This window comes from Piliocolobus tephrosceles, chromosome 9 (genome assembly GCF_002776525.5).
Source record: "Piliocolobus tephrosceles isolate RC106 chromosome 9, ASM277652v3, whole genome shotgun sequence".
In the NCBI taxonomy this organism is placed as follows: domain Eukaryota; kingdom Metazoa; phylum Chordata; class Mammalia; order Primates; family Cercopithecidae; genus Piliocolobus; species Piliocolobus tephrosceles.
The window spans coordinates 107,163,899-107,187,056 of record NC_045442.1 but is presented as its reverse complement, the minus strand read 5'-3'; the positions used below and the strand labels follow the sequence as shown (position 1 = coordinate 107,187,056).

At 43.8% G+C, this 23,158-nt stretch overlaps 1 protein-coding gene across 1 annotated transcript in view; it reads left to right on the top strand.

Annotated features, from left to right (window-relative positions):
* The window catches only part of KIAA1217 (KIAA1217 ortholog), an 846,584-nt gene that overhangs the window by 470,994 nt on the left and 352,432 nt on the right, over window positions 1-23,158 (top strand). The window lies entirely within an intron of this gene.

Below are 23,158 nucleotides of genomic sequence, written 5' to 3'. Positions count from 1 at the left end.
TTCTTTCTTTCTTTCTTTCTTTCTTTCTTTCTTTCTTTCTTTCTTTCATCTTTTGAGATGGATTCTCACTCTGTTGCCCAGGCTGGAGTGCAGTGGTGCCATCTCGGCTCACTGCAACCTCTGCCTCCCGGGTTCAAGCAATTCTCATGCCTCAGCCACCCAAGTAGCTGTAACTACAGGTGTGTGCCACCGCATCCAGCTATTTTTTTGTATTTTTAGTAGAGATGGGGTTTCACCATGTTGGCCAGACTGGTCTTGGACTCCTGACCTCAAGTGATCCACCTGCCTCAGCCTCCCAAAGTGCTGGGATTACAGGCATGAGCCACCATGCTAGGTCCAGGAATTTCTTTATAGTAGTGCAAGAACAGACTAATACAGCTTCTAAGTGCAACAAACTTTAGGAAAGTAAGTATATGGAGGAAACTAGTGGAAGATATGGATTATTTAATTAGTTTTATTATGCAGACTCAAGTTATTACAATCTTCAGTGATAAGAGTTATCTCCTTTTCCTGGTATGAAATTTATCCCCTGCTTTAAGACAAAAATAGGGGTGGCAGAGAGTTCCTTCTGCATCTCCTGTTTCTCAATTTCCTTTGACTCAGAAAAATCCTTATGCCAAAGTGGCCTCTTTTAAGGTGGCTTATTCTGTTCACCTTCATTAACTTTGAGGACCTCTACAGTCAGGTCCTTCCCTATCTTTCCAGCTACATCCTCAACTCCTCAACTTCTGAACCTTTTTTCTTTTTCTTTTCTTTTTTTTTTTTTTTTTTTGTCTCGGTTTCTTTTATTTGGAGACAGGGTCTCACTCTGTCACCCAGACTAGAGTGCAGTGGTGCAATCTCGGCTCACTGCAACCTCCGACTCCTGAGTTCAAGCAGTTCTCCTACCTCAGCCTCCTGAGTAGCTGGGATTAAAGGTGCATGCCACCATACCTGGCTAATTTTTATATTTTTAGTAGAAACATGGTTTCACCGTGTTGGCAAAATGCTGCCGGTCTTGCTCTAGACTTTTCCTCCTCTGAACTCATATACTCACCTCTCTGTAATACCATTTCCTTTCCTCTTCTACTTCCCAACCTTACCCATCCTTCAACTCAAGTTCAAATTTATTTTCCTGTTTCAATGTCTCCCCAGACCTCCAGCTATATCAAGTGGCTTTTCCTTCCAAATGTTTTGAAGATACGTATCATTGAGGAATTAATTTGACAATCTTTCATTTAGTCCTTCAGATTTTCTGTGGTTGTGTTGCTTTAACAGTTATGTGAGTCTTCTATTGTTATTTAACTTCTCACATTTTGCTCCCTTTTGTCTCTTTTACCTCAGTCATGCTTCTCTCCCTTGCTCATGCCTGTAATTCTGGAGTATTGCTTTCCAAAGTGTGAGTCAAGAACAGTCTGAGTCAAAATTCATTCCCTATTGTTGTTGAAAAGGTAGGGTCCTGATACTGATAATGGATCAGCTAAATTGGCTTCCCAAATGATTCCTCTGCATAGTGAAATTTATGAATCATTGATGTAGACAGCACATGTTACTCATTCATTTATCCATGCAACAACTATTTGAGCACACGTTAGGTGCTAGCTACCTGGGATACAGTAGTGAGTCAGGCAGACATGGACCCTGTTACCTTAGAATTTCTCATTTAGTTTAGAAGACAGACAATGAACAAGGACTTAAGATATGATGTGGGTTACAAATGAGAGATGTAAAGAGCTGTGGAAATACCTGAGAGGGTAACCTAATCTGGCAAATGCAGGTATCAGGGAATATTTCTCAGAGGATATGGAGTTGAGATCTAGGGAGAAGTAGGACCTGGCTAGATGAAGCAAGAGTGGGGAGGATGAAAGATCAAAGGAATCGCCTGTAGAAAGGCTCTGAGGTGGGAAAGAGCATGCCCTCTTCTTTAGAGGGACAGGGGACAAGATCAACCTAACTTGAGTCTCCGGGTCAAAGGAGAAAAGTGATGGGAAGTAGAGCTAGCGAGGTAATGCATGGCTGGATATTGGGGGGTTTTTGAGGCCATGATAAGGAGTTTGGAATTTCCTAAGGGTAATAGGAAACAACTGAAGGAGAACAGCCTGATCAGTTTTGTCATTCAGATTATTCCAGCTCTAGAAGGTAACAAGAATGTACCTGAAAAAATAACAAAGGGACGTAATGTAATATTCCAGGAGAAAGGAGGTGATAGTTTTGTTCAGGTTGGTGGCAGTAGGATGGATTCAAATGGTACTTAGGAGATATTTGAGATGGAATTTAGTCGTTAATTCCTTTTTGGGTGAGAGAAAGGGAAATGTCAAGGATGTCTCTGATTTTTGTTTTAATAACATTTTGCAGAACCATATAACAATGAGGACCAGGTTTTAAGGACAAAAGTTCGGTTCTGGGTACATAGATTTTGGAGTACCTACAGAGCATTCAGGTGGAACATGAATGTTCTTTTTCATATTTCCCATGGGAAGGGGGAATTTTAAGTGGGCTTTGAGAGAATTGTGGAATTTAGATGAGCACGAGTGGGATCCAGTTAAAGGATCACAAATGTGCTTATCTACCAAAGGGGTCTCTTTGTGTCTTTTTTCTTACTTGATTAGTGATGCACTGAATTCATAGTTCTGTATTTTTTAATCCATCTTCAAAAATGGCTGTGTTGGCCAGAAGCAGTGGCTCAAGCCTATAATCCCAGCACTTTGGGAGGCTGAAGCAGGCAGATCACTTGAGGTCAGGAGTTTGACACCAGCCTGGCCAACATAGTGAAACTCCATCTCTACTAAAACTACAAAAATTACCTGGGCATGGTGGTGTGCACCTGTAGTCCCAGTTTCTCCAGAGGCTGAGGCAGGAGTATCACTTGAACTTGGGGTGGTCGGGGGAGGGCTACATGAGCTGAGATCACGCCACTGCACTCCAGCCTAGACAATAGAGCAAGACTCCATCACACACACACACACACACACACACACACACACACTGTGTTCTCCAAGGAGATTGTGATGGCTTTGTTTGTTTGTTTATTTGTCTGTCTTCATTTTGTTTTGTTACGAAGTGATTTGAGTCAATGAGGCTCTTTGCATGGATTGTATTTATGTTTGGTCCTTTGGTTAGAGGTGAGCTAAGGGTAGGGGTATATGTTCTTTAAAGTTAATCTGTAAACACAACTTGTATTTTTCTTAATGTAGTATATTAATCAGTTATGGGTGAGTTCGGACATACTTGAGGATTGAGAGAACTCCCATGAAGAGAATAAGTGAAAGCAGAACTATAACATTTTATAACATTTTATACTAAAATTATAGTGCTCCTGGTAAACATGTTTGGAGAGGGATTTTAGGAGATTATTTGCAAGGATGAGTTGGTCTTTGATAAAAATACACTCTAGTTATGCAAAGGCCCATGGTTTAAACATGATTTGTTTGTCCCCACCAAAATGCATGTTAAAACTTGATCCCCAATGTGGTGGTGTTAGGAGATGGGACATAGTGGAGCTGTTTAGGTCAAAGATGTGGATCCCTTATGAAAGGCTTAGTGTCATTCTTGCGGTAGTGAATGAATTCTTGCTCTGAAGGGACTGAATTAGTGCCCACAAGAGTGGGTTGCTATAAAGCTGGGACACTGCTCAGGTTTTCTCTTTTCACACATGTCTGCTTCACCTTTGACCTTCTCTACCATGTATAATGCAGCACAAAAGCCCTCACTAGAAGTCAAGGTGATACCCTTGAACTTCCCAGCCTGCAGAACGATGAGCTAAATAAACCTCTTTTCTCTATAAATTACCCAGTTTCAGGTACTCTTTTATAGCAACACAAGATGGATTAAGACACATTTCATAGAACTATTCAGATATAGCCAAATTTCCAAAAAAGAGGAATTAATGGAAAGCTACAGATTCTCCTTCTACCTCTTCTTCTGATTGTCCTTCCCCTCTTTCTGTTAGTCATCTGCTTCTCATTCATCTTCAGAAAAGGGAATAATGAAAAAAAAAATGGGGCTAAATTACTCTGTGTCCTAAAAATAATTCCCCCAAATCAGTATTTGCTACGTGTTGAAAATGCTACAAAAGGCTTTATAACTAAGCATGAATGAGAGAGTGTAAAAGCGGGTCCTTTGGTTGTCCTCATGCATTCCAGAGTGAGAAATCCTTCCACACAATTCCTGAGCAATCCTCAACTAGCCTCTTCTTAGTTATTCTTAGCCGTGGGGAACTCCCACTCTATTTTAGGAATCAACCATTTTTTCCCACTAAATCTAGTTAGACTGAATATCTTTCCTAAAAATGAATCAAAATTAGTCTACCTCATGGAATGGTTCTGCACCTCACAGCAACGCAGAAGGAATCTATTCTATATTCTACATGACAGCCTTTCAAATATATTAAGACAACTGCCATGTCTCTTCAAGTCTTCTCCTCTACAAACTAAATATCCCCAATTCCCTCAAATACATTTCTTATAGAACACAGTGTCTGCATTCTTCACCGTCTTTACAAAAATGTATCACCCCTGGGCCCTCCCAAAGGACCATCACCCCTTTCTGAGTGACGCTCACACTTTGAACAGCATCGTCTATAGTAGGACAGCTGCCTCTTGGTTATTCTTTGTTTACTTTTAATGACAAACACTTTAGCTTTCAGCAGAACCAGTGAGTGAAGACTTAGGGATGTGGGCTGTTTTTAAAGCTCAGGCTTTCCAGGTGGGGAGGAATGTGTAGGTATGGTTTAAAACAGAAGTGGTTTTTCATTTGTGGAAATTGAAATGGGCTGAATCTCAGTGGAATCACTGGGTAATAAATGGGAGGGGGTTTTAACTTCATCAGAGTAAAATGGGAAGATATTTCCCCTTTTTCACTTTTTATGTGGCAGTTGTACCTTAATCTGCTTTTATGAACAGCTGTTGTAACAGATGTTCGTTTTAGATGGTATCTTTTTTGAAAGTATACCCAGAAAATCCTTTTCATAAAGAGATGTTTATGAAAGCCCAAAACTTTTTTCTAATGCAAATAAGCTGTCATTTGTGCAGCACCTTCAGACTATCACCCACACAGACTAAGCACCTTCAAAGCATACAGTCCTCAAGTGTATGTTATGGAGGATTTCCCATGAAGCCAAAGCCCCATTTTGGCCTCAAGGAACTGATTGCTGTCCAGCAGCAGGATTCCAGCCCACGGGGAGGTCACTGGTCAACAGAGCAGGGCTAGGAGAAGCAGAAAAGCTGACTGCAAAACTGGCCGTATTCAATTCAAAACCAGGAGCACGTGATTGTCCCTTTTCCTAGTTTTCCTCTCTGCCAGATTTTTGGCTCTGGCCCCAAAGGTGGTCATTCAAACCAGATGAGGTCTTTATACTTGGAAATCACAGACATGCTGGAGAATTCTGCTCCTGGTTGGTACAGGGACAGAAAACTATATTATCTCAGACAAAAATATGTATTTCTCTCATTACGTATAGAATCTAATATAGGTATATGTGACATTTATAAAATACATGTTTCTGTATGTGAAAAGAGAAAGAGATGCATGGGCTGAAATTTTTTAATCAATAAAAGTTCTATCTGAAATGAAACAACATGCCCTTAAGAAGAGAATCCTCTTACTAGTCTCTTTTCTCTACCAATCTCTCATCTAGAAGGGGAAATTCTTTGCTAAAGAATAAGGAATTCCAGTGGGGGGAAGTTACAATTACATACAAGGACACTACTCAGTTCCACAGTTTGGTTGGTCAAGGCTTAATGAGAATCTCCTCCAAGACATTTCCTTCAGCATCTCCTTGCAAGTCCTCGAACTCTTCCTTTGTTGTAACTATCTGTTATTTTCTTACTTTTAATTTATTTGAATTAACCCATACCCATGATTTTAAAAATCAAAGACTACTAAATCATACTCCTGTTATCTAATTTACCAGTTTTAAAGAATCAACTCGGCCAGGTATGGTGGCTCATGCCTGTCATCCCAGCGCTTTGGGAGGCTGAGGTGGACAGATCACTTGAGGTAAAGAGTGTGACACCAGCCTGGCCAACATGGTGAAGACCCATCTCTACTAAAATTACAAAAATTAGCCAAGCGTGGTGGTATGCACCCCTAATTGCAGCTACTCGGGAGGCTGAGGCAGGAGAATTGCTTGAACCCAGGAGGCAGAGGTTGCAGTGAGCTGAGATCGTGCCACTGCACTCTAGCCTGGGCAACAAGAGCAAAACTCCATCTCAAAAAAAAAAAAAAAAAAAAAAAAATCAAAACTTAGCCAAGTGTGGTGGCAGGTGCCTGTAACCATAGCTACTCAGAGGTTGAGACAGGAGAATCACTGGAACCTGGGAGGCAGAAGTTGCAGTGAGCTGAGATCCCACCACTGCACTCCAGCCATGGTGACAGAGCAAGGCTCTGTATTTAAAAAAAAAAAAAAAAAAGATTCTCCATTTGAAAAATGAGGAAAATCAACATATTTACACTAATTTCTGTTTTCCCTTCCCTTCCCCTTCCCAACACATGTTAGCAATATTATTTTTAAATGGTCATTGCTCATGAAATTTAAGTTCTGAAATCATCGTTCTATGTTTGTCTTATTTTTACTTTTAGTATTAAGCGGGTTCAGTCCTAAAAGCAGCCCTTTTACCCTTTTTCAATTTTCTGTTGGATGAATGGGGTTTGGACTTGCAATATTTCCTCGAAAGGACTCATGGGAACTATTTTCCTGAGCATTTAAATTTGAAAATCCTCTGGCTTTATATTTGGATGACAGTGTTGAGCATAAAATTCTTGAGTCATACTTTACATCTCTGAAGACTTTGTATCTATTATCCTCTGCCTTCCAGAGTTGACTTTTTTCTCACTATTTGATCTGTACTCATTTTTTCTTAGCCTATATTTCCATGTGTCAATTCATGTCTTTTATTTCAGTAAAGCTTCTTGAATTATCTTCAGATATAATCATACCTTTTCCTCTTCCAATTACTTGGTTTTCTCCAGTGATACCTATTACTTAGAAGGGGGATATCTGTGGTATCTCCCATCTATACATTTTTAAGCTGGCTGGGCACAGTGGCTCACCCCTGTAATCCCACCACTTTGGGAGGCTGAGGCAGGCAGATCACCTGAGGTCAGGAGTTCGAGACCAGCCTGGTCAACATGGTGAAATACCTTCTTTACTAAAAATGTAAAAATTAGCCAGGATGGTGGTGGGTGCCTGTAATCCCAGCTATCACACAGGCTGAGGCATAAGAATCACTTGAACCTGGGAGGCAGAGGCTGCAGTGAGCCGAGATGGTGCCACTGCACTCCAGCCTGGGTGACAGAGTGAGATTCTGTCTAAATATATATATAAAATCTAGTATTTTTCATTCCCTTTTCTCTTCCCCAGTTCATTTCACTCAGTTTCCTCAAATGTACTCTCTGTGATTCAGGCTATGCTTTTTGGCATCGTCTCTTCTGCTCTACTCCTCTTCCAATGGTGCTTCATTTTTATGATGGTTTTATTGATCTGCCTTTGAGACTGTCCGTACAGCCCTGGTCTGCCAGTCTGACCATTGTCCGTTGGATCTGTTCATAAACAATTGCAGAAAACCCTGATTATAGACTCCATCTTTGACTCAATTTTTCCTAACATGAGCTTCCTGTCTTGTCACTTGTCACAACATCCTGGGTCCACTGCCTCCCTTCCTCTCATTCTTTTCTCTTTTGTATTTGCTCACATAACCTTTGTGGCTGACTGAGCTAATGGTGATTAATCTGCTCAGTTTCTCCCTCTTCACTGCCTCCCAGGTCATTTATTTCCTTTCTCAGTCCAGAGGGTCTGGCTTCCAAAAAATGTCACTGCTCTATACTTCTCCGTCTCCCTTCACTCATTAATATGTTCTGCACTTTTAATTCATTTCCACTTGGTTATAAAGTATCATAACTACCAGCAGAGAAAGAGAACCAGTACCCTTGGAGATTCAGCATGCAGTACTGACTGGGTGGGCCTCCTGCATGCAATTTCTTTGAAGTCCAGCATTTTATCTCAGAAAATAAGGCAATGGCCAGGTGCAGTGTCTCACACCTGTAATCCCAGCACTTTGGGAGGCCAAGGTGAGTGGATCACCTGAGATCAGGAGTTCGAGACCAGCCTGACCAACATCAAGAAACCCCATCTCTACAAAAAAACAAAATTAGCCAGGTATGGTAGCACATGCCTGTAATCCCAGCTACTCAGGAGACTGAGGCAGGAGAATCACTTGAACCCAGGAAGTGGAGGCTGCAGTGAACCGAGATCACACCATTGCACTCTAGTCTGGGCAACAAGAGTGAAACTCCATCTCAGAAAAAAAAAAAAAGAAAAGAAGGCAATAGGCCGGGTGTGGTGGCTGATGCCTATAATCCCAGCACTTTGGAAGGCCAAGGAGGGCAGATCACTTGAGGTCAGGAGTTCGAGACCAGCCTGGCCAACATGGCAAAACCTCATCTCTACAAAAAATACAAAAATTAGCCAGGCATGGTGGCAGTGCCTGTAATCCCAGCTACTTGGGAGGCTGAGTCAGGAGAATCGCTCAAGCCTGGGAGGCGGAGGTTGCAGTGATCCTACCACTGTACTCCAGCTCTGGTGACAGAGGAGAAAAAAAAAAAAAGGAAGAAAGAAAGAGAGACAGAGAGAAAGAAAAGAACGCAGTAATTTTATCCAACACCATAATATCTGTGTTTATTTTAAAAATGTTTATTTGTAGTATTTTAAGTGGCTTAGCTCTTCAATTAATTAACTCCTTTATCCCATCTCCAAACCTCAAATAAAAGTGAAGCCTCAAAAAAATAAGCCATAATACTAATGAGCTTTCCAATACTTTCTGTCATGCCCTGGGAATTCTCAGGGACAGAGGATCACAGCCAGGGATAAATCACATGTAAAAAAGCGTCCCTCATTTCCATCTTCGAATCTCTAGCCTGTGGCACAGTGCGAGGCACACACCTGATTCAGTGATTTTTGTGTGTGGGATTGACCGAAATTGAAATTGCAAGCATTCTCTGCAGCGTTCAACAGGCTGCTGCCTATTTCAGTTTTTGCTGGTGTTGTTCTAACTAAAATGGAATCACTCTTCTGTAGGGAAAGAAAGATGGAGGTTGGGCCTTAAAGAATCAAGTGTAATGTGTTTGTCCTTTTTCAGGAGTCAGGTATTGAAATCGTCTTGGTTAGTTCATTGCTCCCAACATGGAAGAGACCAGACACTTTCCTCAAGCCTCACGTCCGTGGGCTTGATGACTGGCCAGTCAAAGCTTCATATTTCTCACCTGGAATATGGGGATGATGGCAATACCAGTCTCATCAGGTCGTTGAGAGGAATAAATGATGCCACCGATGAAAGTGCTTGCTGACATAAAGTGTATACTCATTCACGATAGCTGTTGCTACTATTAAGTGGTTGGCCGAAGGGGCAGAGAGATCACAGGGTGACTGCAAATCATTTTGGCTAAAAATACTTTGAAAATATGCCCCTGAAACTGGGGAGCAATTCTAGACAATAATTGATTGCCTTGGTATAGAACTCTACAATTCCCAAAATTAATATAACAATTTTAAATATTTTTCTATCCCTTATCTTCCCCCCAAACACACATGTGCACACACTTTTACCCAAGTAGAGGAGAAAGAGTGATACCTTTTTCTCACCCATCACAAGGGTCATGGCTGACACCCTATAACAAAAGACAGATTACCAAGAGAAAAGCATACAAACTGATTTAATATCAGTTTTCTATGGCACAGGAGCCTTCGGAAGTGGAAATCCAAAGACCTAGGGAAGACTGTGTGTTTTTATGTTAGGTTTGATGAAGAATGGACAGTCTTGTACAAGTATGATTGGAGGCTGGATGCAGTGGTTCACTCCTGTAATCCCAACACTTTGGGAGGCCAAGGTGAGAGGATTGCTTGGGGCCAGGAGTTTGAGACCAGCCTGGGTAGCCGAGTGAGACCCCATCCATACAACATCAAAAATTTTAAAATTAGCTGGTTATAGTGGTGCATGACTATAGTCTCAGATACTCGGGAGGCTGTGGCAGGAAGATTGATTGAGCCAAGGTGTTCAAGGCCGCAGTGAGCTATGATCATACCACTGCACTCCAGCCTGGGTGACAGAGTGAGACTCTGTCTCTATTTAAAAAAAAAAAAAAGTACGATTGGACATACAAAGGGTATGATCTAATGGTAATAAACTGGGGGGAAGCCTGTTTGTTCAGATTCTTCTTGACCTCTCTTTGTGGCATTCCTTTCCTCTGGGTATAAGGCAAGATACCTGTCTCTTAGGAATCTTATGGCCTGTTTACAGGAGAGGTCGGACAGAGAATTCCTTTATGGCTGGTTCTTAAACAGAAAGACTGGGGAAAGTCAAAGCTAGTGACCTGCAAGGTACCATATTTTGGGGTGACATGTTTTGCACCCCAATGCCCAGAAATAGTAAAACAGCAAGCAGGAGGAGGTTTTACCTACAGGTCCCATGTGGTAGCCATTTCTCCTCCTTACTTGAAAGCCTGAACTTCCCCAAACAGCTTATTGTATATGAGGGCTGAACCCAAGCCTTCCTTGACTGAGAGCTCACCATATGGTAGAATGGTCAACAGCCGTAAATTCCCATGGGCTTTAGAAGTTAGGGCTTTCCCATAGCAGGATTGCCGTGGTTGACAAACACAAGGAATCCAGAAGTTTCTCCTACCCACAGATTCCCCCATATTTCCTGGGAGAACCCAGTGCTATCTAGGAGTTCCAGAATGAGCCACAGAGGATATCCTGTTTAAGGGAAAGCAGGCTGCTGACCAGTTATTTTCTTAACACCTTTCCATCCTTTGGCACCTACTCCAGGAAATGCCAGCCAGAGCTCTCCAATTAGCTACCATATGGATAGAGTCTATAAGAAGAAAATGTGTAATCCATATCAGTTAAGTACTCTGAAGAGCAGATGATTCTATGGAGAGAAAGGGATAACCAGGACATGGGTTTGTCATGCTTTAAAAAAATGATCAGAGGCGGGACTCAGAGGCTCACACTTGTAATCCCAGCACTTTGGGAGGCCAAGGCAGGCGAATCGTTTGAGCCCAGGAGTTCAAGACCAGCCTGGTCAACATGATGCAACCCCATCTCTATACAAAATACAGAAATTAGCTGGGCAAGGTGGTACACACCTATGGTACCGGGTACTTGGGAGGCTACGGTAGAAGGATGGCTTCAGCCTGGAAGGCTGAGGCTGCAGTGAACCGAGACTGCAGCACTGCACTCCATCCTGGGTGATAGAGTAAGACTCTGTCTCAAAAAAATAATAAAAACCAAAAGATCAGTCACCCTGTACCACAAAGTCTAATTTTTTTATAACATAGTTTTACTCTATTTAATGTGTTTTAAAGACCTGCATTCCTGACTTTTAATCTGGTCAGGAATAAGAAACAGTTAACAGGCACAATAAGAAAGTTCTCCATTCAGGAGAGTTATATAAGATTTGGAAATACCTGCAAAAATCCGATATACTATTTGATAGTACAGTAGGGTGACTATAGACAACAATAACTTAATTGTATATTTGTGTAACTGCATTGTTTGTAACACAAAGGATAAATAGTGCCCCCTTCTCAATAATGTGATTATTTCACACTGCATGCCTATATCAAAACATCTCACATACCCCACAAACATATATACCTGTTCAGTACCCCCAAAAGTTAAAAATTTTTAAATTAAAAAAAAAAAAAAAATCTTGCAAAAGCAACCAGAAGAGGATCAAGACTGGAGGCATTGAAACTGTAGTGGGGAAAAGATTTCATTGCCAGCTTCATGGTTGAGACATGTGTAACAAAAGACTTATTAGCAAGAGAAAAGTATACAAATTTACTTTTTGTATTTTGAGACAGAGTCTCACTATGTTGCCCAGGCTGGAGTGCAATGGCGCAATCTCAACTCACTGCAACCTCCACCTCCCCAATTCAAGCAATTCTCATGCCTCAGCCTCCCTAGTAGCTGGGACTACAGGTGTGTGCCACCACACCCGGCTAATTCTTGTATTTTTAGTAGAGACAGAGTTTTGCCATGTTGATCGGGAACCCCTGACCTCAAGTGATCCCCCTCCTTGGCCTCCCCAAGTGTTGGGATTAGAGGCATGAGCTCCTGCTCCCAACCACAAATTTACTTAACATAAGTTTGGGTTGACACAAGAGCTTTGGGGGTTAACACAAGAGCCTTTGGAAAGGAAGACCCAAAGAAAGAGGTGAATGTATGTATGTTTGTGCATAAATCTGATGAAGAGCAGAACAGTCATGCAGAAGTATGACTGGAAGATGAAAGAAGTGATCTAATGGTAATGAACTTGGGGGCTCAGCCAGGACTCTTTGTTTAGATTCTTCTCTATGTCCCTGTGCCTTCAGAGACAAGGATGCTCCTTTCTTCCAGGTACAGGGAGGGCATCTCTCACATGAGAGTCTTGCCACCTGCTTCAGTGGGGAAGGATAACGGGAAGGTGAAAGAGACTTTCCTGCTTCTGCTATTTTCTCAATACCAAGGTATCATATTTAGAGGGTAGTGTGCTCTGGACCCCATCAAAGCAATCATTGCGACCTTATTTTCCAGTGTCAACCCCATAAGGTTAAGTTCATCACATCCCATTTGTCCATGGCCCAGGCTTCTAAGAGAAGCACATTTGGGACAGAGGGCATGGGGCCCAGAGACGGCCCTCCAACCTCAGTTAGAGGTCACGCCCCAACCAGGACTCTTGAGGTCCCTCAGGGGCTGGAGAAATGCACAAGACCCAATTAATTTACTCTACATATGTGACCAGAGGTGACGTTTACAACATCTGGGGTGGTGCTTACAGCAAGACCTTGGGAAGCTTATGTTATTTGGTATTTCTTTATTTCATTTTTTGAGACAGAATCTCACTCTGTCACCCAGGCTGAAATGCCTGGTAGTGCAATCATAGATCACTGTGGCCTCAAACTCCTGGGCTCAAGCGATCTTCCTGCCTTAGCCTCCTGAGTAACTGGGACTACAGGCATGTGCCACCACACCCAGTTTTTTTTTTTTTGGAGAGATGGAGTCTTGGTATGTTGTGCAGGCTGGTCTTAAACTCCTGGGCTCCAGTGATTGTCCCATCTCAGCTTCCTGAGTAACTGGGACTACGGGCATGTACCACCATGCCGAGTTAATTTTTAAATTTTTGGGGGAGGAGACGGGGTCTTGCTACGTTGCCTAAGATAGGCTTAAATTCCTGGGCTTGAGCGATCTTCCCACCTCGGCCTCCCGCTCCTGAAGTGCTGGGATAACAGGCATGAGCCACCACACCTCACCTAAGCTTACATTATTAACGGCTAAAACACTCTAGCTTCTTAAAGTTCCCTCAGTAAAGATACAAATCTTGTAACTCTGATTTTATAGGAGTCCTGCGGAGTTATCTGGAGAGAAAATTTGCTATGAAGCGACAGTCTGATACAAGATATTATACCAGTGTTCAATTTCAATAGCTGCTTCGGAAAGTGTTTGTCTCTGATCCAAATGTAGCCCCGTGCAGACAATGGGGTCTTTGCTGTCCTATCTCTGGCGATCTGTCCTGCTCAGTTATAAACACAGTGTTAGATGTTTCTTCATCTTCCCCACTGTCAGGTCAGATAATACTCGTCTTCCTTTATCTGCAGGCGAGAACCCTCTAAATTGTTGCTATCTAACCTGAACATGAACGATGGCTTAAATTGTTTCTTCTGGAGGAAATAAATGACTGCCCCATGCAGCACTGTGCTAATCCACATAACTCCACCTGTGTCAACAGTAAATGAGGAAAGTGCTCAGTTCTTAACATTTGACAGAGCAGATCACAGTACTCAAGGATTTTTTTTTTTTTTTTTTGGTGTGATCTCCATCTTCAGCGTTTTCTTCACACACACACACACAAAGCAGTCATGTGCATGTTCATGTACTTTGATTTCTTCATTTGGAGATAATTTAAAATAGGCCAGGTGCGGTAGCTCACACCTGTAATCCCAGCACTTTGGAAGGCCTAGGTGAATGGATCACCTGTGGTCAGGAGTTTGAGACCAGCCTGGCCAACATGGTGAAACTCCATCTCTATTAAAAATATAAAACTTAGCCACATGTGGTGGCACACACCTGTAATGCCAGCTACTCAGGAGGCTGAGGCATGAGAATCACTTGAACCTGGGAGGCAGAGGTTGCAGTGAGCTGAGATCACACCACTGCACTCCAGCCTGGGTAACAGAGTGAGACTCTGTCTAAAAAGAAAAAACAAAAAAATTATCTCCAAGGAGCATATAAATAAGTTGCCAAACCTTCTCTGAAACCTTTCCCACCAATCTTGGCCTTCATATCCCTCCCCTCCCCTCCCTTCCCCTCCCCTTCCCTCCCTTGCCTATCCCCTCCCCTTCTCCCCACTCCCCTCCACTCCCCTTCCTTCATCCCTTCCTTCCTTCCCCTTGCTATGTTGCCCAGGCAGGCCTCAGACTCCTGGCCTCAAGCGATCCTCCTGCCTTAGCCTCCCAAGTCACTGGGACTACAGACACTTGCCACTACACCTGACCTCTGGCCTTTATTTTCACTCTGCTGAACTCCCAAACCAGTTGTGTCTACACCTCACTTTGTCCTTAGCACAGGCAGCCTCTTTTCTTTGTTTTGGGGGTTGTTTTTGGAGACAGAGTCTCACTCTGTGAACCAGACAAATGGAATGACACGATCACAGCTCATTGCAGCCATGATCTTCCCATCTCAGCCAGACTCAAGTGATCCTCCTGCCTCAGCCTCCACAGTAGCATGCACTACCACACACACCCAGCTAATTCTTTTTCTTTTTTTCCTTTTTTTTTTTAGAGAGAGAGGAGGGTCTCAGTGTGCTCAGTGCATTAGTCAGGCTGGTCTCTCAAACTCCTGACCTCAAGTGATCCTCCAGCCTTGGCCTCCCAAAGTGCTGGGATTATAGTCATGAGCCACAGTCCAGCCTGTCTTTATTTCTATTCTATATGACTGTTCTTTCTCTGTACGAGGATAACAAGTCCCCAGTCTTACCCTCCATTCTCCTTCCAAGTGCTGGAGGCCAAGAGAAGAATGAGGCTGTCTTCCTCATCTCCTGGTCCCCTCACTGCCAGGCCACTGTGGGTGGGCTGTATTCCTCTAGGGAAGGCAGACTCCTCCAGGCAGCCCTCCCCTTGACTCTCTCTCCAGGCTGGGGAAGGTGCTTTCTCCTCTTGCTCCTTCAGGCCTAGGAGAGATGAGAGTCCCTGTTCCTGGACTGCAGCATCCCTGGAAGTATTTTCAAAACCCTGTACAGTCCCATGGAAACACTGCAGTGCCTTTTATTAAGCTTCCTGTATTTCCAGCTTTAAGATGCCGTGTCTTCTTACTCCAGACCCTGCCCGAGCAAACCATTAGGAATGGCTCAGGAGTATTTCTCCTTGTTCCAGCTGAAGCCCAAATCATCCTTCAATGATGGCTCTCACTCTGCAGGTTGCCCAAGACAAGGAACCCAGAAAACAGGGCTTTTGCAGACAAGGCAGCCATGAACCTGCCCTGTCTCGAAAGTTCTTTGGGGATTAATTGTTTGGATTGGGGATAAGCATTTCTGTTTTAGGACTTCTACCTCCAGAAAAGAACAGAGAGAGGTTGGAATCAGAGGGCAACAGAGCCACTAAGATAATGTGTGAAAATGTTCCCAGGAAAGTCTGAATATGGGAAAATCTGATGACAGCAAGATACTGAATGAGAATTGTTCTTAGCCAGGAAAGGATGTGGCTCCGGGGAAGAGCCACTGAGAAGCAAATCTTTTAGGTGAAATGTGCTAAGAAAGGGAACTTAGGAAAGGTTTTGCTTTGGTTTTTGTTAGTTTTCACAAAGAACTAGGGCTTTGCTGATTATATCATTTAAAAAATATGTATTGGCTGGGTGCGGTGGCTCACGCCTGTAATCTCAGCACTGTGGGAGGCCGAGGCAGGCAGATTGCCTGAGGTCAGGCATTCGAGACCAGGTTGGCCAACATGGCAAAACACCTTCTCTACTAAATATACAAAAATTAGCGAGACATGGTGGTACATGCCTCTAATCCCAGCTACTTAGAAGGCTGAGGCAGGAGAATTGCTTGAACTCGGGAGTTGGAGTGAGCTGAGATCCTGCCATTGCACTGCAGTCTTGGTGACAGAGCAAGACTCCGTCTCAAAAAAAAAAAAAAAAAAAAAAAAGATATGTTTTGGCCAGGCAAGGTGGCTCACCTCTGTAATCCCAGCACGTTGGGAGGCTGAAGCAGGAGGATCGCTAGAGGCCAGCAGTTTGAGACTATTCTGGGCAACGCAGCAAGATTCCATGTCTACAGAATTTTTCTTTTAATAATTAGCCAGGTGTGGTGGTGTGCACCTGTAGTTCCAGCTACTGGGAGGCTGAGGCGGGAGGACTGCTTGAACCCAGAAGTTCAAGGCTACAGCAAGGTATGATTGCACCACTGCACTCCAGCCAGGGTGACAGAATGAGACCCTGTCTTAAAACACACACACACACACACACACACACACACACACACACACACACCTGGCAAGTTGGAGCATACTTACATTAAAGACTTTACCTGAGATTTGAATTAATTAGGCATCCTGTAGTTTCCCTGGCAACCCCACCCACTGCACAGTGTCTCTGGTCACAGTGCCTGGAAGGAGCACATTGGGGCCTCACAGCTTCCAGGCAATTGCATAGGAAGCAGCTCAAAGCAGTAATCAATTTTGGGAAATTTTCCTGATTTCTGTTTTCATGTTTAAATTTTTATTAGAAAACAGCATTGCCAAAGGTGGATGTTTCCAATTGCTTGGGGATAAAATATTATTATGATTCCTCATTCTTGCTGTACCAAGTATCGGAGATGATTAGGGAGAAGAAATCTGAGAATGCTTTCAATGGAAATTCAGGAAAAACTTTACACCTTGAAGAGGGCAAGGTGGACGTTCCGATGCAGCCTTTTGACTCTCTCGCCCCCTAGTGGCGATATGCCTAAACAGGGGTTTGCGTTCCTACTGGTGACAGTTGCATCCCTGGGACTTCTCCATTGCACTAACTCTGTAGTAAGTGAAATAACAACAAAATACATAGGAAGGTGAAGATCCAGGCATATCTAAGCCCCAAAACCAGTCTGAGCGGTGTGTAGAGACAGGGTCGAGGTGCAGACGCTGTGCTGCTCCCTTGTAGCCTCCAGCTATTTTATGGGGATCCTGGGCTAATAGGGGAAAATCTGGCTTCACGCCCCAGGGATCGAATCTACCCAGAGTTGGTTGCCTTTATTTACAATCATTTACCCAATAAATTTTCCTGGAGTGCCTACTATATGCCAGGCACCATGCCAGGTACTAATCATTACACCTCACATCCTTCACTACGATTTGGAGTTAAACCAAAGAGTTTGCACAGAGTTCTAGAAATTGCACCCAAAGCAAACTGAACACACAGCTAGGCACAGGCAGAAATTTTAGAACTGAGAGGGGATCTATATAACCAATGCCCTTTTAGTTAAATTAATATCCCTGCCACATCCTTTCTTTATAACTCATATATACAGGATTTCAGCATCTTTTTTGATAAATGGTCATTAGACTTCTTGACAACTATTTATAATTCGGCACCCAGTAATCAATCAGAATTGCATATAGTACAAAATTAATGCCATGTGATGTGCCTGGAGCCATTTCTGACTTATGAAAGAAAGATGGTGTTGGCAGAATGTTGAATTTTCGTCCCTGTTTCTAGAACGTGCGATGCTGACTTGCTGACATTGAAAGAATGTAGCGACAGAAACCTATTAGAGCAGTGAACTTGTTTTGGAAATAGTTGGGTTGGGCCTATTTGTGGTAGCACCGACCAAAGTCAATCAGTGGAAAGAACTGAGACGGAATGTTGAAACATAACCTGAGTTTGTTCAGCAGTCTGGAGCATCTCCCAGCTTCCACTACCCTACATTCAATTTAATTTATACATCCTGCCAATTTTACTTCCTGAGTATTTCTCAAACCTTTGCCTTCTTTTTATCTTTATAATTCCCATAGTTTCAAATCTCACATCTTTTTTCCTAAATTACTATAACAGAAACTTTATTGTAATCTCTTTTCCTGCTTCTCTCAAATCCATTCTCCACACAGATTTATCTCAAACACCAATCTGATCATGTCCTCAGTCTGCTTTTATCTTGTTCATGACTCCGTGGTGCTGGCAGGACACAGTTCAAGCTTTTTGTGCATGAAATGCATGGACCTGACACCTGTCCTGGGGCACAGAATGCATGGGACGGATACTTGTCCTGCCACATCCACCATCACTCCATCGTCTTTCCTATCACATCCCTCCTGAGGTCTTCCAGGTGCTGTGAATTGGTCTGTGAGCCTATTGAGTGAATATCCAAACATATGCATCCACCTCTGTGCTGTGTTGCTTATGAGTTTTCTCCTTGGTAAACCAGGTGACCCTGACGTGACTGAATCCCGTTATTCAAAACATGTTATGAGTTTGTGTTGTTTCAAAGAGTCCCATTATCAGTGGGTAATATTTCTGTCAGATTCCAAAGGCTTACTGCCCTTCTCTTCCCCACTTTTCAGCTGCAGAGAATTCTTCAGCTGATTCTTTTTGGTGTTCAGTGTTTCATTAATCGGATTCTGACCTCTACATAGAATGGAACTGTTTGGGATACTGGCTGGGCATAGTGGCTCATGCCTGTAATCCCAGCATTCTGAGAGGCTGAGGCAGGTGGATCACCTGAGGTCAGGAGTTTGAGACCAGCCTGGCCAACATGGCAAAACCTCATCTGTACTAAAAATACAAAAATTAGCCAGGCGTGGTGGTGCAGGCCTGTAATCCCAGCTACTTGGATGGCTGAGGCAGGAGAATTGCTTGAACCCACGAGGCAGAGTTTTAGCAGTGAGCCAAGATCATGCCACTGCACTCTAGCATGGGTGACAGAGCAAGATTCCATCTCAAAAAAGAAAAAAATAAAAAGCATTTACTCAGCATCCATGTGTGCCTAGGGCTGTGGTAAGAACTGGGGATTCAGAGATAATAAAGCTAGTCTTATTCCTTGGCAACCTCATAAATCTCATCAGAGAGGCTCACATATAAGCAACGAAAGTGCAACAAGTGTTCACAAATCTATGGCTTCTCTCATCAATTTCAACATCCTTGGCCTCCTCCACTGGCAAACTAGGGCTTAATAGTTTTTTGAAAAAATGAAGGTGTGAGTGAATGACAAGATGGATGAATTGATCATCTTTAGCCTAAAGCAGTATTCTCCAAACTACTAGGTCTTAGGAGGCAATGTTCAGTATTGCATGAACAAGTCAGGTGTGGTGGCTCACACTTGCAATCCCAGCACTATGGGAGGCTGAGGTGGAAAGATCACATGAGACCAGGAATTCAAGACCAGTTTGGGCAATATAGTGAGACCCCATTTCTATAAAAAATTTGTAGAAAATTAGCCAGACATGGTGGTGTGCACCTGTAGTCCGAAATACTCAGGAGGCTGAGTTGGATGACCTGAGCCCAGGAGTTCGGAGGAGTTTGGAGCTGCAGTGAGCTGCGATTGCACCACTGCACCCCAGCCTGGGTCACAGAGCGAGACCCTTTCTCAAAATAGAAAAGAATTCAGTAAACAAAATATTTTACATTTTTAATAGTTATATATTTACCATACAGGATGTAAGAAAATATATAACTGTTTTATCAAACCCGTAACTTAACAATAATATAGATGAGAAAAAGCTTAATATTTTAGGCAAGTCAGTATAAAGTTAATACTAATATAAATGGTAAGAATTTGACCCAGTCACCTCTTAAAGACCCCACCTTTCCACACTGCCACACGTTAGTGATTAAATTTCAACATGAGTTGTGGAGGGGACAGACATTCAAACTATAGCCGAAGAGAAATTGTTGATGTTTAGGAAACAAAGTAATTTTCACTGTTTCCTTTTCTTCAGGTTTTATTCTTTCCCCAAATTCAGCCTACAGTTGACTGTTTTATATGCAACCCATGGCAATTTTTAACTACGGAATTGAAACCTTTGAAAAGATAAGACAAGGCTGTGTGTGTGTATGTCTGTTTTTAAAGACGAACCAAACTATGTTTATTATTTATTTTATTTCATAAGTGATTCTGTCAACTGACCATGTGAATGTCCTGATTTTCATAGATTATGACCTGTTCAGGTGACAAGAAATAGACATACTAATAACCTAGTAACCTCGGATTATTATTTATATTTGGAAGTAAGGAAAAACAGGAAATGGCTTTCCCAAGCCTCCTGAGCAACATTTAGGAGACATTTTGTGTGTGTGTGTGTGTGTGTGTGTGTGTGTGTGTGTGTGTGTGTATTAGGATAACATTAGGATAACATTTAGAATACAGCAGTGGCGGCATCAGGCTGACAGCAACTCTGGGAAACCCACAGGACACTGTCCTTCCCCCTATGCACCCCTGCCCGGCCTTCAGTGTCTCCATTCCTGCTTCCTTCTCTGCCTCCTGCTGCTACACAGCCTGCTCTGCTGATCTCTCTCTTTCTTTGGTTTGTGTCACCTCAAGGCTTTTGCTTGCTATGACTTTTTTTATTTTTTTTTAATTAATTTTTTTTTTTTAAGAGATGAGGCCTCGCTCTGTTTCCTAGGCTGGAGTGCGGTGAAGCTATCAGCTCACTGCACTCTCGAACTCCTGGGCTTCCGGCTAATTTTCTGAAAATGTTTTGTAAAGACGAGGTCTCACTATGTTGCCTGGGCTGGTCTCAAAATTCTGGGCTGAAGTGCTTCAGCCTCCCAAGTAGTTAAGTTTTAAGACTAGAGATGTGAGCCACCATGCCACCAAGCCACCACGCCACTGAGCCACTGTGCCACTGCGCCACCTGGCTGTGCTTGCTGTCTTTGTGCATCTCAGCTTTCACCTGCCATACTGCCTGCATCTGGGGTGACCAACTCAACCCAGTTTCTCTGGGACTTTTCCAGTTTTAGCACCAGAATTTCCACAACCAGGCAACACCTAAAGTCCTAGGCAAACCGGGATGTTTAGTCACGCCACCTGTACCCCTTTGCTATACGTTTCATATTCGAATTCTGTAAAGGAGAAGAGGGGAAATCTGACTGGATCTCTTTGTCCCTTGTCCAGCCCAGGGAGCCTCTGAGCTCTTCCAGCTGAGCCTACTGATTGTACCAGTCAGGCTTGGGGGTGACGAAAGGAAGCATCCCTGGCTGATTGTCTCAGAAGGGGCCTGTGAGTAGAGTGAACCTGAGAATATCATCAGGTCCTGCAGTCCACTTTCCACACCAGTTTGTATCAGTGCTGGTGCTGAATGTGTTGGGTGAAGGTATTTGCAGACAAGAGGTGTCAATGGGGGGCAGGCAGAAACAATTTTAAAAATCATTACACCAGCTGAGTGCTATGGCTCATGCCTGTAATTCTGGCACTTTAGGAGGCTGAGGTGGGTGGATCACTTGAGGTCAGGAGTTCGAGACCAGTCTGGCCAACGTGGCGAAACCCTGTCTCTACAAAAAATACAAAAATTAGCCGGACGTGGTGGCATGCGCCTGTAATCCCAGCTACTCGGGGGGATGAGGCAGGAGAATTGCTTAAACCCAGGAGGCAGAGGTTGCACTGAGCCAAGATCCCACGACTGCACTCCAGCCTGGGTGACAGAGCAAAACTCCATCTCAAAAAAAAAAAAAAAAAAAATCATTGTATCCTTTTTACCTTTATGAACTCAAGCATTACACAAATTAGGCTTCTAATATAGTGTTATAGAAACCCTGGCCCAACCAGTCATTAAATATTTTATCCCACTCAATATTGTCCAGTTCAGAGATTGTAAAGTTTGCAAAAGTGGGTGTTTACAAAGCAAAACAATGTCATCTGGGAAATGAAGAATGTTAAGCTCTAGCAGCCTTGAGGACAAACACAAAATGCACTACGGCTTAGGGCAGAGAAGCTGAGCCATCAATACTTTCTAAATCCTGGAGGGCTTCCTCTACCTCCCGCATTCCAGCACCCCCTCTACCCACTTGGCTCCAGAAATTAGTCCTTCTCTATTAAAACTGTTTTTCCATCTGCAAGGAACAGAAGTCCCCACCCGGCCCTACCCCGCCTCCGCTTCCGCCCCACCTTCAGTTCTGTGGACTGAGGTGGGGAGAGAAAAATAAAATCACTGTAAAAATACTTGACTTCTGAAGCACGTGACTGGCTTTCAAGAATTCTATAAACTCGAGGGTGAGGCACTTGAAGAAGTAGGAGGCATGGCTCAGGGCAGACGGGCTACTTTGAGCCCTCGGAGTCTCTGGATGCCCCTCCCGAGCACCTCCAACCTCCTGATCACCCCGATCCTCCTATCCAGCATCCCATTCCCAACTCTTCCTGGTGTTCTGAGACCACCGAGGGGGTGCAGGCTGCGTGCAGGCAGGCAGCCCAGCCCTGGGTGCTGGGTGACCCCCTCAGCTCCAGGTGTGGCTGCAGGACTGTCAGCCTCCCGGGGGTGACTTGGAAGGGTGAATGCATTTGCACTGCGCCTTTCATTCTGTGGCATCTGTGTCTCTGTTTCTCTTAAAGCCTATGGCCATCACTCAACCGGAGGCTGAGAACTGATGAAAAAGTGGAACAAAAACAAAACAAAGCTAGCTGCATTGTTGAAACAAAATCAATTTCAGTGTTTATTTGGCAGAGAAGCTAGTAGAGGTGATCAAAGTGATCCAGGCAATTCACTTGTTTCACTGGCCCTGGGAGGGAAGGTGAGGAGCTCTGAATTCCAAAGGTGGGGGGAGAGGAGAGCAAAGCTCAGGGGAGAGAGTGGTCAGGAAACTCGCTGGGTACAGCCAATCCCTGCTGAGACTCCAAGACACCAGTCACAGGCTTCTCCTTCTCCTGCATCAGGGTGACCTCCAGGGCCCTGTTCTCTGAGCCTCCACCCTCCACCCTGGGCTGCACCACTGCCCCCAAGCCTTTATGGGCACCCCTGCCCAAAGGCTATGCTCTAGGTGCACCCTTGCATCCAGGCTCCCCTCAGGCGCTTTCCCCTATCCTAGCAGCTCCACACCTCCTCCGCACCAGCTCTGAGGGTAGTTTCCAGCTTTAGCCTCCTCCTCCAGGAAGCCCTGCGCTCCAGGGAGGTCCCTGGCACCACAGTCTTAGCTTACAGACTAGAGGTCTCGGTGACTAGAGCAGGCGCCAGCTCCCAGCAGAAT